The sequence below is a fragment of the Loxodonta africana genome, chromosome 15 (genome assembly GCF_030014295.1).
Source record: "Loxodonta africana isolate mLoxAfr1 chromosome 15, mLoxAfr1.hap2, whole genome shotgun sequence".
In the NCBI taxonomy this organism is placed as follows: domain Eukaryota; kingdom Metazoa; phylum Chordata; class Mammalia; order Proboscidea; family Elephantidae; genus Loxodonta; species Loxodonta africana.
In genome coordinates this window covers 5,479,098-5,494,166 of record NC_087356.1, presented here as the reverse complement: position 1 = coordinate 5,494,166, position 15,069 = coordinate 5,479,098, and positions in this window count along the sequence as shown.

Here is a 15,069-nt window from a genome sequence, read left to right as displayed (position 1 = left end):
CAGAATCTAGCATTCATTTGTGTTAAACTCCATGAGCAAACTAGAGTGCAGAAATTCTACAGCTGACATACTAAACGGTGACAGTGAATGGTTTTTGCCAAATACCAGAAAGGAGGCAAGGTTGCTTGCTGTCCCCACTCTTACTCGACGTGGTCCTGGAAGCTCTGGACAGCAATAAGCAAGGAAAATGTGGGGGCAGTGTTGCCTCCGTGACCAATTAGCCTGAACTAGACCCCCCCTAAAGTGACAAGAATATTTTCTTGGGGAGTTACACTATCCCCCACTACAGCTGGGGATTCTTTCTCATGTAACCGTGTGTTGAAATAAGATTACCACTGCTTGTTAGTATATAGATCGGTGTACTGGGGTGGTAGGACCAAGTGGGCCTGCCTGAGGCTGAAAAAGCCGGAGTGGGAAGAAAGCTGTTTCCGTGGGTGTGGCTTATGGGGCTGAGGGAAGCTGGGGTGCCTGGGCCCACTGCTATCTGTAACCTTTGCTTATAAGCTGCCTGGGGCCTTCCCAGCAGAGAAGTCATTCTGGTTCCCTTGGCCACTGGAAGGGAAATCCTTTCTTTAACCCAGAACCTCCAATGGGGCATCCCTACAGGGAGATCTTTCTGCTGGGAGGGTGAATGACCTCAATACCCAATTTCGTCCCCAGCCCTGCCTTCTTTTGGTCATCCCTGCCTTTAGCTCCCAGAACTACTGCATGGATTTCCTCTTTATCTGGCCACATAGATCCAAACCGTGGTTAAGTGAGCTGAGGTGATTGGCTTCAATAGTGCTGAGTTTGAGAAACCCCAGTGTAGAGTACTCGTAAGAAGCGTGCCACATGAGGATAATAGCTTTAACCCTTGGAGTCTCACCCAAAGCTGCCCACTCCCAGCCTTGCAGCCCCCACAGTGCCCTCCCCTGGGCCTCCCTCCAAGCTCAGCGGATCTTAGCCGGATGGGGCCTGAGCGCGTTAGGAGAGGCCTAACCAAGGGCAGAGAGGCAGGAAAAAATTAGGGGCCACTTACTGTAACAGTCTGCCTCACTCACCCACCCGTGTGTGCTCAGAATGACTACAGAATTGACATGTTAAAAAAAACAAAAGGTTCGTAGTTCCAGGACGGGTTCCTCTTTCTGTTCTTGAGACTTGAGAGAGATTTTCCCTTTTTTCTGCGTGAAGTCAAGTGCACCAGTCGGGATAGGCTTCGTGGTGCTATACTAACAGGCATCCCCCAGAATCTGTGTTTTCATATGACAAAGGTTTATTTTTGACTCACGTGATGATCTGTGGTTCGCATGTGTGGTACATGGCTTAGATCCCCTCCAATGTAGGACTAGTTGCCCCAGCTGCTGAGAATGGCTTTCAGCTCTCAGCCCCTTCGGGGGTTGCTGGGTCTTCAGAGCCACCGCACCCAAAGCCACATCCTCTCTTGGGGAGGCTCACATTGAGTGGCTGATCCAGTGATAGTATCGAGGCCTGATCTCCTCAGCCCGACTGGGAACAACTCTGAAGGACCCTTTTAGCTCCAGAGCTCTTTGCAAGCTCACCCAAGCTGTTGGCTGGGCCTGCAGTAGAGCTGGGCACCTGTCTGTGCACATTCCTGCATCCTTCCCCAGGTATGGATCCCACAGGTGTTATCTCAAGGGCACACTGTGATAAACATCTTGCCTGCAAAACTCAGATTTTGCTTCCATAGAGCCAGGCTGCAACAGTTAGTACCAGGAATGGGCTGAGAAATCAGGCGACAAGATGAGGTTTAGGAGCTGGCCACCAGGCCTAAAATGCCCCTCCTGGTCACTAGGCCTAAAACTAAGGGTAAATTAAAACAAACCCATCCAGGGACATTCTGGCCCTGATAAGAGGGGAGAAGCACTATATCCCAAAGCAGTTCTAAAACAGCCAGCACGTATCAGCAGAAGCCAGGAGACTGGTCAGGATGGGATTCTGAAGGTGTGTCAAGGGGATTGGAGTACAGGGTTGAATAAGGGAGGGCAGATGGATTTGGGAGCACTCTCCTGGGCCTAGCTCAGCATTTAACACACTGGCAAGGACCCCAGCAGTTGAAAGCGTGCCCTGGTGAAAAGGCACCAGCAACACTAGGAAATCCAAGCCAGGGCTGATGCTGGGAAAAGCCGTCATAGAGTTCAGCTCACTGATAGCTGAGATTGGGGTCACAGGATTCTGGAATAATAGAGCCTGATGGCAGAAGCTGGGTGGACCCAGTGAGGCAATGAGTAGCAGGATTAGAAGGATGGAGTGGGAAAGCTGCTCAGCCATGGGTGGGTGCAGTGATGGATACCGAAACAAGGTATCGTGGGGGCAAGATACACAGACAGTCAACAAGGCACTACTTAGTCTGAATCACTGAAAGGAATTAAGGATCAACAATTAGGGGGGTAAGGGGCACTGCCCCAATAAAAGGTCATGTTTCCTCGCTCTGTTTCCATTTCTGAGCCAGTTGCAGACCCAGAACCGATTGACTAAAGGCGAGATCAGCTCCCCAGAAGGAAGGGCCCTACAATATCACAGCAAGTGTACATGGGAATACATGTTTCAGTCTTCTCCAAAGGTACCTTCAGCCATTCACTGAGGGGACAGTGCTCCGCGGGAAGAGGCATCTGTAACCTTTCAAGGAATCTTAAACACCTGATCCAAGTCAACTTTGCTGTCCAGAGACAGAAAACATCATCAGGGCACCCCTGTTAGAGTGGGGTATGAGGGCCAAGGGATCCTTGGGTGGCACAAATGGCTATGTGTTCGACTACTAGCCAAAAGGATGGCAGTTCAAGCCCACCCAGATGTGCCTCAGAAGATAGGCCTGGCCATCTGCTTCCAAAAGGTCATAGCCTCGAAATCACTATGGAGCACTTCTGCTCTACACACATGGGATAGTTGTGAGTGGGTATCAATAGTAACTAGTAACAATATGAGGACCGAGTGATAAATGCAGTCCTGGTCAAGATCCCGTTCACTGCAGGTCCACTGGGTTACCGACCAGCCAGTATTCACTTCCTTGGTCCTAGAATACATAATCAGAATAGACATACTTTCAGGGTCCTTGGCCTGAGGAGGAAGAACTATCACAGTGGAGAGGGTCAAGTGGAAACCTCTGAAATTGAACTTCTTCTCACAGCCATGAGGGTGAATTAAAACAACACCATATCCCAGGAGGGGTAGTAGAAATTAATACCATTTAAATATCTAAAGGATGCGAGGTAGGTGGCCCCGTCATTTCTCCATACAATTTACTAGTCTGGCCTTGCAGAATCCTGGTGGATCTGGGACAATGAGAGCAGACAATTGCATGTTAGCCGTGACTACAGCCTGCCAGGCCAGGTGTGCCAGCTTTATCAGAACACGGTAACGTGGACCGAGGCAGACGGCCTGCTGCCACTGGTTTCACCAACGCATTTCCTACCAGAAAGGAGGAACAGAAAACAGTTTGCATTCACATGAAACAAAAAATCCACAGATTTTGCTAACGTTGACTCTCCTGCTCTGTCATAAATAGTCTAAAAAGATTGGGCCCATCTAGACGTTTTTTAGAACATCACCTTAATCCAGCCTATTACTGATACCATGCTAATCAAACTGGGGGAACAGAATGTGGCCAGCAGACTGAAGGAATAGGTAAACACACCCCAGAGGATGGGAGATAAACCCTACAAAGATTCAGGTGCTTGCCACCTCAGTAAAATGTTTAGGGGTGAGGTGATGAGGGGCATGCAGGACACCCCACCCAAAGTAAAGGACAAATGGTTCCATCTTGCACTTCCCACCATGAAAAAAGAAGCACGCTATGTCGGAAGCTGCTGTAGGCTTTGGAGGCAGCATGTTACATATCCGGGAGTACTGCTCAGGCCTGTATGATGATGATGTTATGTGCTATTGAGTCAGTTCTAACTCATAGTGACCCCGTGTGCAACACAACGAAACACTGCCTGGTCCTGCTCCATCCTCACAATCTTGGTTGTGCTTGAGCCCATTGTTAGAGCCACTGTGTCAACCCATCTCGTTGAGGGTCTCTTTTTCGCTGACCCTCTACTTTACCACGCATGATGTTCTTCCCCAGAGACTGGTCCCTCCTGATAACGTGTCCAAAGTAAGTGAGACGTAGTCTCGCCATCCTTGCTTCGAAGGAGGGCTCCGTTTCACTTTTGACGATTTCCAATTTCCATAGATTCATGCTTTGCACATTCCACATTTCGATTATTAATGGATGTTTGCACCTGTTTCTTCTCATTTTGAGTCGTGTCACATCAGCAAATGAAGGTTCCAAAAGCTTGAGTCCATCCACATCATTAAGGTGGACTCTGAGGAGGCAGCTCTTCCCCAGTCGTCTTTTGAGTGCCTTCCAACCTGGGGGGCTCGTCTTCCAGCACTGTATCAGACGATGTTCTGCTGCTATTCATAAGGTTTTCACTGGCTAAGTCTTTTCAGAAGTAGACTGCCGGGTCCTTCTTCCTAGTCTGTCTTAGTCTGGACGCTCAGCTGAAACCTGTCCTCCACGGTCGACCCTGCCGGTATCTGAATACCGGTGGCATAGCTTCCAGCATGACAGCAACATGCAAGCCCCCACAGTAGGACAAACTGACAGGGTAATGGCCTGTATATGGGTAAAGTGAAAGGCCTCCCGCTGTGGGTAGGGCCCAGAGCAGGAAAGGGACCTGCTCTAGGTCCGTGCTGTGACACAAGGGGCCCTGGCACTTGGCCATATAGCTTGGATATCTGCAGCCCTGCCAGTGCTGTTCCTGAAGGGCCTTAAACTTCCTCCACCATGTTTGTGACAGTACGGCTCCACACTGGTGCCCCATTCCTCCTCCTGCACCCTTCCCTGCTGGAGTTCCAAGTGGGGGCTTTGAATCACAGAACTTGGCCACTGCCCTTGCCCCAGCTGTAAGGCAGGCCACAAGGTGAGTTTTCTGGTGTGGAACCCCAATCAGCCAACGACCAAGAGACAAAATCAGAGTTACTGATGTAGGAAGGTGCATCTTGTCGTAGGTCCACAGAGTGCTTCTCAGAGAGGGAGGAGGCAGGGCTGGGTTACCCAATAAGCAAGGTAGGCAAGGGCCCAACTGTGCCTTCCCACCAGTATGTGGTGCACAATTTCACCTGTCCCCCACCATAGCAACGATGTGGTGAAACCCGAGTGAAATTGCTCACCACGATTAGCAAGTGAAGACAACTAAGCCCCTGTGTATCTTGCTCAGTGCAAGCCTGTGCATAGTGTTTACTGGTTAACCCGCCCCTGGAGGAGGCCAGTGTCCTTTGGAAGGTTTGGGCTCCCACTGAAGGGTTCCGAGGAGGGTCTAAGGGAAGGAGGGATCAGTTCTGCACAGGCGGCAATTTCCAAGGTGGGATTAGGAGAAGTGAGAAGGCACTAGGGATAGGGTGCTGTCACAAGACCAGGGTGGCTTAGCAATTGGATAGCCCTGGGTGGTGGGAATGGTTCGCTTGGCTGCGAACCTAAAGGTCGAAGGTTCCGGTCCACCTGGAGGCCTGGTGGTCTACTTCTGAAGAATCAGCTACTGAACACCCTGCAGAGCACAGTTCTACTCTGACACAGGTGGAGTCGCCACGGGTTGGAATCGACTTGAAGGCAACTGGTGAGAACAACAAAGAGGGTCTGAGGTCATCATTGGGAAGGAAAAAGTCACTCCAAGAGGGGCTGGTTAGGTGTTTAAACTGCAGCAGGACCTTGAGAGAAACAGTGATTCCTGCTGCTGGCTTTGTCTGCATCTACTCTCGCAGCCTGACGAATGGCACAGCGGCCTTATTCCCTCTTCAGTCCAAGCTGATTCCCCACTCCGTCAGTCCTGGACAGGTTCAATGCTTTCACTCGGAAAGGTGTTCGAAAAGATTCTGAACAAGTATTCACCCGACTGTAAAGCTCTAGAGCAGAGGAGTATTGCTAATGTTGATTTTACACCTCACGTGGAAACAAGGACAGTCTAGTTCCACGGTTGTCTTACGAAAAATGCTTACAGGATAATGCATCAGAGAACGAACGAGTCACATGTTGTAACACTTTTGAGGGATTTGTATGTGCTAAGGGCTTTGCATACACAGACTCAATCCTCATACCCACTTCATGAAAACTTCATGGGGAGAAGGAATGTTATCCCCACTTTGCAGGTAAGGAAACAGATTCAGAGAGATTAAGGCATTTGCAGAAGGTCACAGCTAGAAATGTGGATTTGGGACCTTAAGACCGGCAAGACAGGCCTGTCTAACTCCAAACCCCATAAGCTAGACAGTGCACCTCAGAGATGACACTGCTCCCCCAGCTTCCTGGACCAACCTTCTCTATATCAAGTGTCCGTTACTTTTCGCCTTTATGAGACTCCAGTGTCTGCAAAGGCATGGACCCCCTCTGAATTCATTTCCGCAGTATTTTGCACAGACCTCAGCATTAGGCTTTCATAGCTGTTTGATGAATCGATGAATAAAAGAAGAAAGGGAGGGGGCGGAGTGAAAGGAGAGAGAGAGAAAGGTGGAAAGGAATGGAGAAGAGAGAAGTCATTTTGGTCAAGCTCCACTGTAAAGGATGGGTGATGGGTTTGGGGAGTCACCGTGTCTTGCGCCATCTTCTGGAACTATTCAGTACTGCAAGGGGCTGAAAGGCGGGGATGTGAGCTACAGCTCTATCCCTGTCGATTTTCCAGGGATGAAGGAGACACCAGCGACGAGGACAAGCCTTGCTGAGATCCGGCCAACAAATGGTTTCAAGAAAACAAAGCACAACCAGCATCGCACTGGCTAATTGGTTGCAGAGCAAAGTGTTTCCATAGGCCCGGTCACAAACATTTATCCGAAGTCGTCAGCAGAGCTGGACTTTTACAGCGGGGATCCGTTGGGAAATTCTGGTTATAAAATTTTCTGCTGATCTATATTATGATGTATCATAATTTTTGGTTGATCTTTAATTGGCTGTATGCCACCCAATCTAGCTTTAAGTTTCTCTGTTCTCAAGTTTCTTTGTCCAATTGTTGTTCAGTGCCATCAAGTTGGTTCTGACTCATAGTGACCCTGTGCACAACAGAACGAAACACTGCCCGGTCCTGCACCATCCTCACAATCATTGTTATGCTTGAGCTCATTGTTGCAGCCACTGTGTCAATGCACCTCGTTGAGGGTGTACTCTGTACTTTGCCAAGCATGATGTCCTTCTCCAGGAACTGATCCCTTCTGACAACATGTCCAAAGTATGTAAGACGCAGTCTCGCCATCCTTGCTTCTAAGGAGCATTCTGGTCGTACTTCTTCCAAGACAGATTTGTTCGTTTTTCTGGCAGTCCATGGTATATTCAATATTCTTCAACAACAGCACCATTCAAAGGCATCAATTCTTCTTTGGTCTTCCTTATTACATTGTCCAGCTTTCACATGCATATGATTGCAGTTGAAAATACCATGGCTTGGGTCAGGCGCACCTTAGTCTTCAAGGTGACATCTTTGCTCTTCAACACTTTGAAGAGGTCATTTGCAGCAGATTTGCCCAATGCAATGTGTCTTTTGATTTCTTGACTGCTGCTTCCATGGCTCTTGATTGTGGATCAAGTAAAATGAAATCCTTGACAACTTCAATCTTTTCTCCGTTTATCATGATGTTGCTCATTGGTCCAGTTGTGAGGATTTTTGTTTTCTTTATGTTGAAGTGTAATCCATACTGAAGGCGGTGGTCTTTGATCTTCATTAGTAAGTGCTTCAAGTCCCCTTCACTTTCAGCAAGCAAGGTTATGTCATCTGCATAACGCAGGTTGTTAATGAGTCTTCCTCCAATCCTGATGCCCCGTTCTTCTTCATATAGCCCAGCTTCTCATATTATTTGTTCAGCGTACAGATTGAATAGGTATGGTGAAAGAATACAACCCTGATGCACACCTTTCCTGACTTTAAACCAATCAGTATCCCCTTGTTCTGTCCGAACATCTGCCTCTTGACCTATGTAAAGGTTCCTTATGAGCACAGTTAAATGTTCTGGAATTCCCATTCTTCGCAGTGTTATCCATAATTTGTTATGATCCACACAGTGGAATGCCTTTACATAGTCAATAAAACACAGGTAAACATCCTTCTGGTATTCTCTGCTTTCACCCAGGCTCCATCTGACATCAGCAATGATATCCTTGATTCCCCCATCATATATATATGATCTTTGTCCAATAGTTAATACTCAAAATATTTTATGCTTAAAAATATGGAGACCTCTATTTAAAAGAATCATAGAAGGAGTCCTATGAGCCGGAATGGACTCAGCAGCAATGGGTTTTTTGTTTGTTTAGAGTAAGTCCAAATCTTTTTTACAAAGTAAAAGAATTCATCTATTTATAAATTCAAATAGTTCTAAAAAATTATGGGCACAAGTGTACAAACAGTAAAAAAATAACAGGCTCATAACCAAAATTTGCTGAGAGCCATAAGGAAGATTGCACGCTGAGATTATAAAGTCAGCATCAGGGCGCGGAAAGAATTAGGGACCCAGGTGAAATGGACTCTTGGATCAACTTGCTTATTGATGCACAAACCATTATCTTTTAAAAAAACTTTTATTGTGGTAAATATATAGTTAAGAAAAGATTAGCCATTCAACAGTCTTCACATGTAGGGTTCAGTGACGTTAATTCAAACTCTTGTCTTTAATGCCCTTTCCCAACAGCAGTTGCTGCAGAAGGCCCTCCTCCTCAAGAAGATATTTGTAGTATGGTTTCCCTTGTTTACAAGTAAGAAGCACGGACAGCTACCCCCAAGAGAGCAGCTTTGTAATGTAGCATAATAAACATTGACTTTAGGGCAGAAAACATGAACCAAGTCGTGCAGTTCTACCCCTTGGACGAGAGGTGTAACGTTGTTAGGTGTCGTCGAGTTGATTCCGACTCATAGTGACCGCATATGACAGAGTAGAATGGCCCCTAAGGGTTTCCTAGGCTGTAATCTTTACAGGAGCAGATTGTCGGGGCTTTCTCCTTTGGGGCCACTGGGTGGGTTCGAACCACCAGCCTTTTGGTTAGCAGCTGAGCACTTAACCTTTTACACCACCAGGGTTCCTCAATATAAGGTTAAGATCATAGAGTCTGAAGTCATGTGTTCAAATCAGGGCTTTGGACCAGTTCGTTCTGGCTCCAACCCCTGCTGAGAATTTGCATTTCTAACAAGTCCCCTGCTGAGAATTTGCATTTTCACCCCAGATAGCCTGAATCAGAACCTACATTTTAATAAGATCCCCCAGGTGATTCTTACTATAATTTCCTGGGAACAGGTTAGAAATACAAATTCTCAGAAGGGAACTGTGTTAGAAAGATAACTTCTCAGCAGGGTTTGGAACCAGACAGAAGCCCTGGTTCAAATGGGTTTGTTTTTTTTTTCTTTATCACTAACTAGTTTTACAGGTAACATAACCTCACTAAGCCTCATTTTCCTCACCTGTAAAATGGGAGTGACAAACTATCTGGCAGGGTTATTGTGAGGATACATGAGATAATGCCCGTTACTATAGCAAACACTGAAGAAACAGTGGCTATTACCACTGACTATGGGGGAGACTTCTGGCCACTACACCTACATTGCCATTCTTCCCCTCCTTTCTGAGGGATCTGCCCAGCTTACAGTAGGACATTCTAGGCCTACCTTGCAGGTAGGGATGGCCAGAGGAGCTCATTCCCCTAGGAAATGACCTTTTGAGCTTCCCCCTTTGTTTTTTCTGCCTGGAACCCAGAAGTGATGGTTAGAGCTCCAGCCATCATATAGAGACCAGGATGTGACCTTGTGGACTGCAACCATGCCTTAAGTTTAGTGGAGCAGAAGACAAAAGGTGCTGACGTCCCAGATGACATCGTGGGGCCACCATAGTACCCTGAGCCACCTACCCCTGAGGGATTTCCAGTTGTCTGAGAGGAAAAATAACCCTTACCTTAGTTAAGCCAACATGATTCAGCATGTCTTAGTACCCAAAACAAAAACCAAACCCCGTAGCCACTGAGTAGAACTTAGTCCATAGGGTTTTCGATGGCTGTAATTTTTATTTTTATTTATTTTTTTAATCTTACGGAAGTAGATCACCAAGCCTTTCTCACACGGCACTACCGTGTGGGTTTGAACTGTCAACCTCTGTTAATAGCCAAGAGCAAACTGTTTGGGCCACACAGGAACCTCATGTTAGTAACAGCCATGTGAAGTTCCTCACTGATCTCACATGTATTAGATGGGTGAGTTTAAAAACCCTTGTAACACTTCTGGCTGTTTCATTTATAAAATGAGGGGGTGGCTTAGATAATGCCTATGGACCCCCAACTCTCAATGACAAGCTCTGTTTCCACCTCCTGGTTTGAGGGTACATGCTGCCTTTGCCGTTTCTGTCAGATGGGGTAACCCGGCTGAGGGGCGCGTGGAGGAGCATGGAGGCTGAAGTGGAACCTTAGGTCAGCTGTCCTGATCCCCGTGTGATCCCCCTCCACTGGTGCCTTAAGTGGACAGTCTCAGTCGGTTTCCTGAGCTGAACGTCACCCCGTTACAAGGACAGCGTTCCTTGGGGTTCAGCCCTGTCTTCTCAGTCAAAGCAGCTGCTTTGGCCTCTCCTCCTCCTCAGTGGAGTAGAAGCAAAACTTGAACAAAAAACACTAATTGGATGATTTTTTAATGGTGAAAAATGGAGTTAGCAGTCATAGTCCAGGGTCGCAGGAGCCCAGGTGGCGCAGTGGTGAAGCACTTGGCTGCTAACCAAAAGGTTGGTGGTTCAAACCCACCAGCCGCTCCACGGGAGGAAGATGTGGCAGTCTGCTTCTGATAAGATTAAAAAAAAATTACAGCCTTGGAAACCCTGGGGGCAGTTCTACTCTGTCCTGCAGGGTCGCTGTGTGTTGGAATGTTCTCCACAGCGCTGGGTTTTGGTCCAGTCCAGCAAGTGACTATGCTCAGGAATGGCCACGCGGGGTCACTGTGTCCTCAGGAATGAATGGACACTGGATGGGGTGGTCTCTGTCCAGTATGTTTAGATTTCAAAAAGGAGCTGCCCGCGGAAAGAAGGAAGGAGGACTCCTCTTTCTGCAAAGCTAAGCTGCCTGGGACACACTCATGTCCCTCCCCACAGTCAGGAGGGAAGGGTCTTAGTGTCAGCCTTTGATCCAGAAAAGAGTCTTCGAAAACATTATTATTTTCATTGTTATCATAGGATTTTGGGATTCCTACGTAATATTTTTTGGCTTACAACTGATGAAAGCTATAGAGTCGCTCTCTGAAAAAGGCACGTACCCACTTGCTTCAGCTCATACAGGCACCTACTGCTGTAAGTCAAGGCCACAGCCTGTGGACCGGAGTCCCTGGTGGAAAGTCAGTTTCTAGCGCCATCTGCTGGGCGGAGAGTGCCAGGCAGCGTGGGGTGTAAAACAACTGCAAGGTCTTTCCTGCTCTGGCTGGGTGACCTTGGGCAAGCTGCTGACTTCTTTAAGCCTTGGTTTTCCCGTTTAAAATATGGGAATTGTAATCTCTACCTTGATTTGTGAAGCACCCGTCGGTGGTAGCCACGTGGTGAACAATGAGTAAATGGTCGTGTTACTCCCAAGTTAGGGAGTACAGGAAGAGAGCAAGCCTGGGGAGAAGATGGTGGTTTGGATACTGGTTGGTGTAGCCAGTAGCCTGGAAATTGTAGGTGGAAGAGCGCCGGGCAGGGAGACAGGAGAGCTGAGGCTGCCCCTGGGGTGACACTCTGGTGTGGGGGATCAGCCCGAAATGAATCAGGGGGTGTGACGTAAATCAGTGCGGTTCCAAAGCTTTAACAGGTCCTGAATCACCTGCAGGGCTTCTTGAACACAGATTACTGGACCCCTCTCCCAATTTCTGAGTCAGCTCTGGGATGGGGCCTGAGTACTTGCTTTCTAACCAGCTCCCAGGTTGTGCCGATGTTTCTGGCCCAGGGATCATGATTTGAGAACCAGTGATGTGGAGTGAAGGAGCCCTGGTGGTACACTGGTTAAAGCACTCGGCTGCGAACCAAAAGATTGGCAGTGGGACCCACCAGCTGCTCCACGGGAGAAAGATGTGGCCATCTGCCTCCGCAAAGGTTACAGCCTTGGAAACCCCGTGGCGGGGCTCTGCTGTATCCCACAGGGCTGCTGTGGGTCAGAACGGACTCCGCGGCAGTGGGTTTGGTTGATCGGTGTAGGACGCTTCTCAACGTTTCTGTGCTCCTGAATCACCTGGGGATCTTATTAAAACGTGATTTTGATTCAGTAAGTCTGGGATGGAGCTGAAGAATCTGCATTTCTAACAAGATCCCTGGTGTGTTGAAATTACTGTAGGCTGTGACTAACAAGGGTTTGGATCACCAGGAAGAATGCAGAGACTAAGGACTGAGAGTCTAGTATGTAACCCCGTGGGTCACCAGACTTCCCAGGGAGGCGTGGGGAGAGAAGCCTGTCAGAGTAATGAGACTTATTCAGTTTTGACAAAATATGGTTCCCAGCATTAATACTGGTATATAGTGGGGTGCCATGGATTGAATTATGTCCCCCCAAAAATGTGTGTATCAACTTGGTTAGGCCATGATTCCCAGTATTGTGTGGTTGTCCTCCATTTTGTGATCATAATTTTATATTAAAGAGGATTAGGGTGGAATTTTAACACCCTTACCAGGTCACATCCCTGATCCAATGTAAAGGGAGTTTCCCTGGGACGTGGCCTGCACCAGCTTTTATCTTTCAAGAGATAAAAGGAAAGGGAAGCAAGCAGAGAGTTGTGAATTTCATACCACTAAGAAAGCAGCACTGAGAGCAGAGCGCATCGTTTGGACCTGAGGTTCCTGTGCCGAGATGCTCCCAGACTAAGGGAAGACTGATACATCAAAAGGACCTTCCTCCAGAGCTGACAGAGGGAGAAAGCCTTCCCCTGGAGCCTGTGCCCTGAATTCAGACTTCTAGCCTACTAGACTGTGAGAGAATACATTTCCCTTTGTTAAAGCCATCCACTTGTGGTACTTCTGTTACAGCAGCACTAGATGACTAAGACGAGATGCTTGAACTTGAAATTACCTAATGCTTCTTTAGTGTAAACACTGCTTGGCCCCAGTAAACGTGCCTACACATTTTAGAGTCAGCAGCTCCAAGCCAGGACTTGTAACTGTGAGCCAGACACTACCAAGCTTGGTTGCAACCCAGAAGCTAGGTTGGAAGAGGCTTGGGGAAGGAGAGTGAAGATGAACCTGGGTAGGTGGGATGGAAGGACAGAGGGAGCATATGCACAGCTACAGCCCCATCCCTCACATACACCTCGCGCACCTAGACCCACATACAACAGACATGTCGCATAGTCGTTTAGCTAAGAGTTGGACCATGGGGACCACAGGGCGAGCAGGTATCTTCCTCACCTCCACACCTATCTCCACGCCCTCACACTCTCCACCTGGGCACCTTTCCCTGTAGAGAGTTGTACTCCAGACTCTTGACCAGCTCCTTTTCTCACTAACCACATCCCAACTGCCAACGACCACTTTGATGAGCTGTTTGTCAATATCCAATAAAGCTGAAGATGTCACCCCAGAGCCGCCATGCCAGCTCTGGGAATATACTCTAGCTTGTTATGTGCACAGCGAGAAAATCGGTGTCATGTTCTTGGTTTCTTATGCATTCTTTCGTTGTTTTCTGTTATAATTGGATGGCTAATGGATTGATTGAGGCTAGAAAGTTTCAGTGTGCCTCACGATGTTCGCTTTGTTCTCACTGCGTTCAGTTTTATACCTGTTCCGTATAATTAGCATCAGCTCTTTCATCTTCCACTTATTTTTAAAATAAAAACAATGAAGTGAAATGCAAGAAAACACTTAAAAAATTAGGATTTGTCAAAAATGGCCACACAGCTGAAAGGGCTCATTGATTGGGGGCAGCAGCACTGCGAGATGGGTCACAGCAGGCCCCTCCAGGGCTGATGACTCAATCAATCACACCTATGTAATGAAGCCCCAGTTAAAACTCGGGACACCCAAGTTCAGCTGAGCTTCCCAATTGACAACATGTCCATGTGCCGGGCGGGTGATACAGTCTGACCCCATGGGGAGAGGACCTGGGAGCTTGGTGTTTGGGACCCTCCCAGACTTTGCCTTCTGTGTCTTTTCGTTTGGCTAACTAGTATCCTTTATAACAAAACTGTAATCATAAATATGGGATTTTCCTGAGTTCTGTGAGTCATTCTAGCAAATTATCAAGCCTGAAGGGGTAGTAAAAAAAAAAAAACAACACAAAACACACAACCACACACACACACACACGAAACCATTTGCTGTTGAGTTGATTCCGGCTCATAGCAACCCTATAGTACAGAGCAGAACTGCCCTATAGTGCTTCCAAGGAGCGGCTGGTAGATTTGAACTCTCGACCTTTTGATTAGCAGCGGAAGGCTTAACCACTGTACCACCAGGGCTCCATAACAACCCTGTGGGACAGAGTAAGTAGAACTGCCCCGTAGGGATTCCAGGGAGCGGCTGGTGGATTTGAACTGCTGACCTTTTGGTTAGCAACCAAGTTCTCTAACCACTACTCCGCCAGGGCTCTGGGAACTTGTTAGACATGCAAATTCTTGCATCCCTTCTCAGACTTACTGAATCAGAAACTCTGGGGGTGGAGAGCAGCCATCTGGGGGCGGCGGGGGCGGGGGCGGGTAGCAGGCCCTGCAGGTGAGTCTGATTGCCCACTAGAGTCTGAGAAGCCCTGCTCTAGACGACCGTGGAGCTGCAAGTCCATACTTCACCATTAAAGTTTGTTTTCGGTCTCCCATCATTCTCCTTCAAGTGGTCTTTCCTCTTGACCCCTGCCTTTCCCATCTCCCCTCATCAAAATCCAGGGGAGGCTCACCCATCTCTCTGCTCCCCTGCTCTGACACCTGGCAGCAGGTTGTGATGGGTTAACTAGATACGCTAATTTCTATTGCCCCTATAGGGTGGACAGTGAGGGTCCCTCCCTGACTTCCTGCAGAGCTGTAAGAAGCAAGAAGGTAGGAGCCACAGGCCTGGATATGATGCCGGGATATTTTGTGGTGTTTGGATACTTGTCAGGTGGCCAGTGAGCCCCGACCTGTTGAGCCATCATCAGAGTGG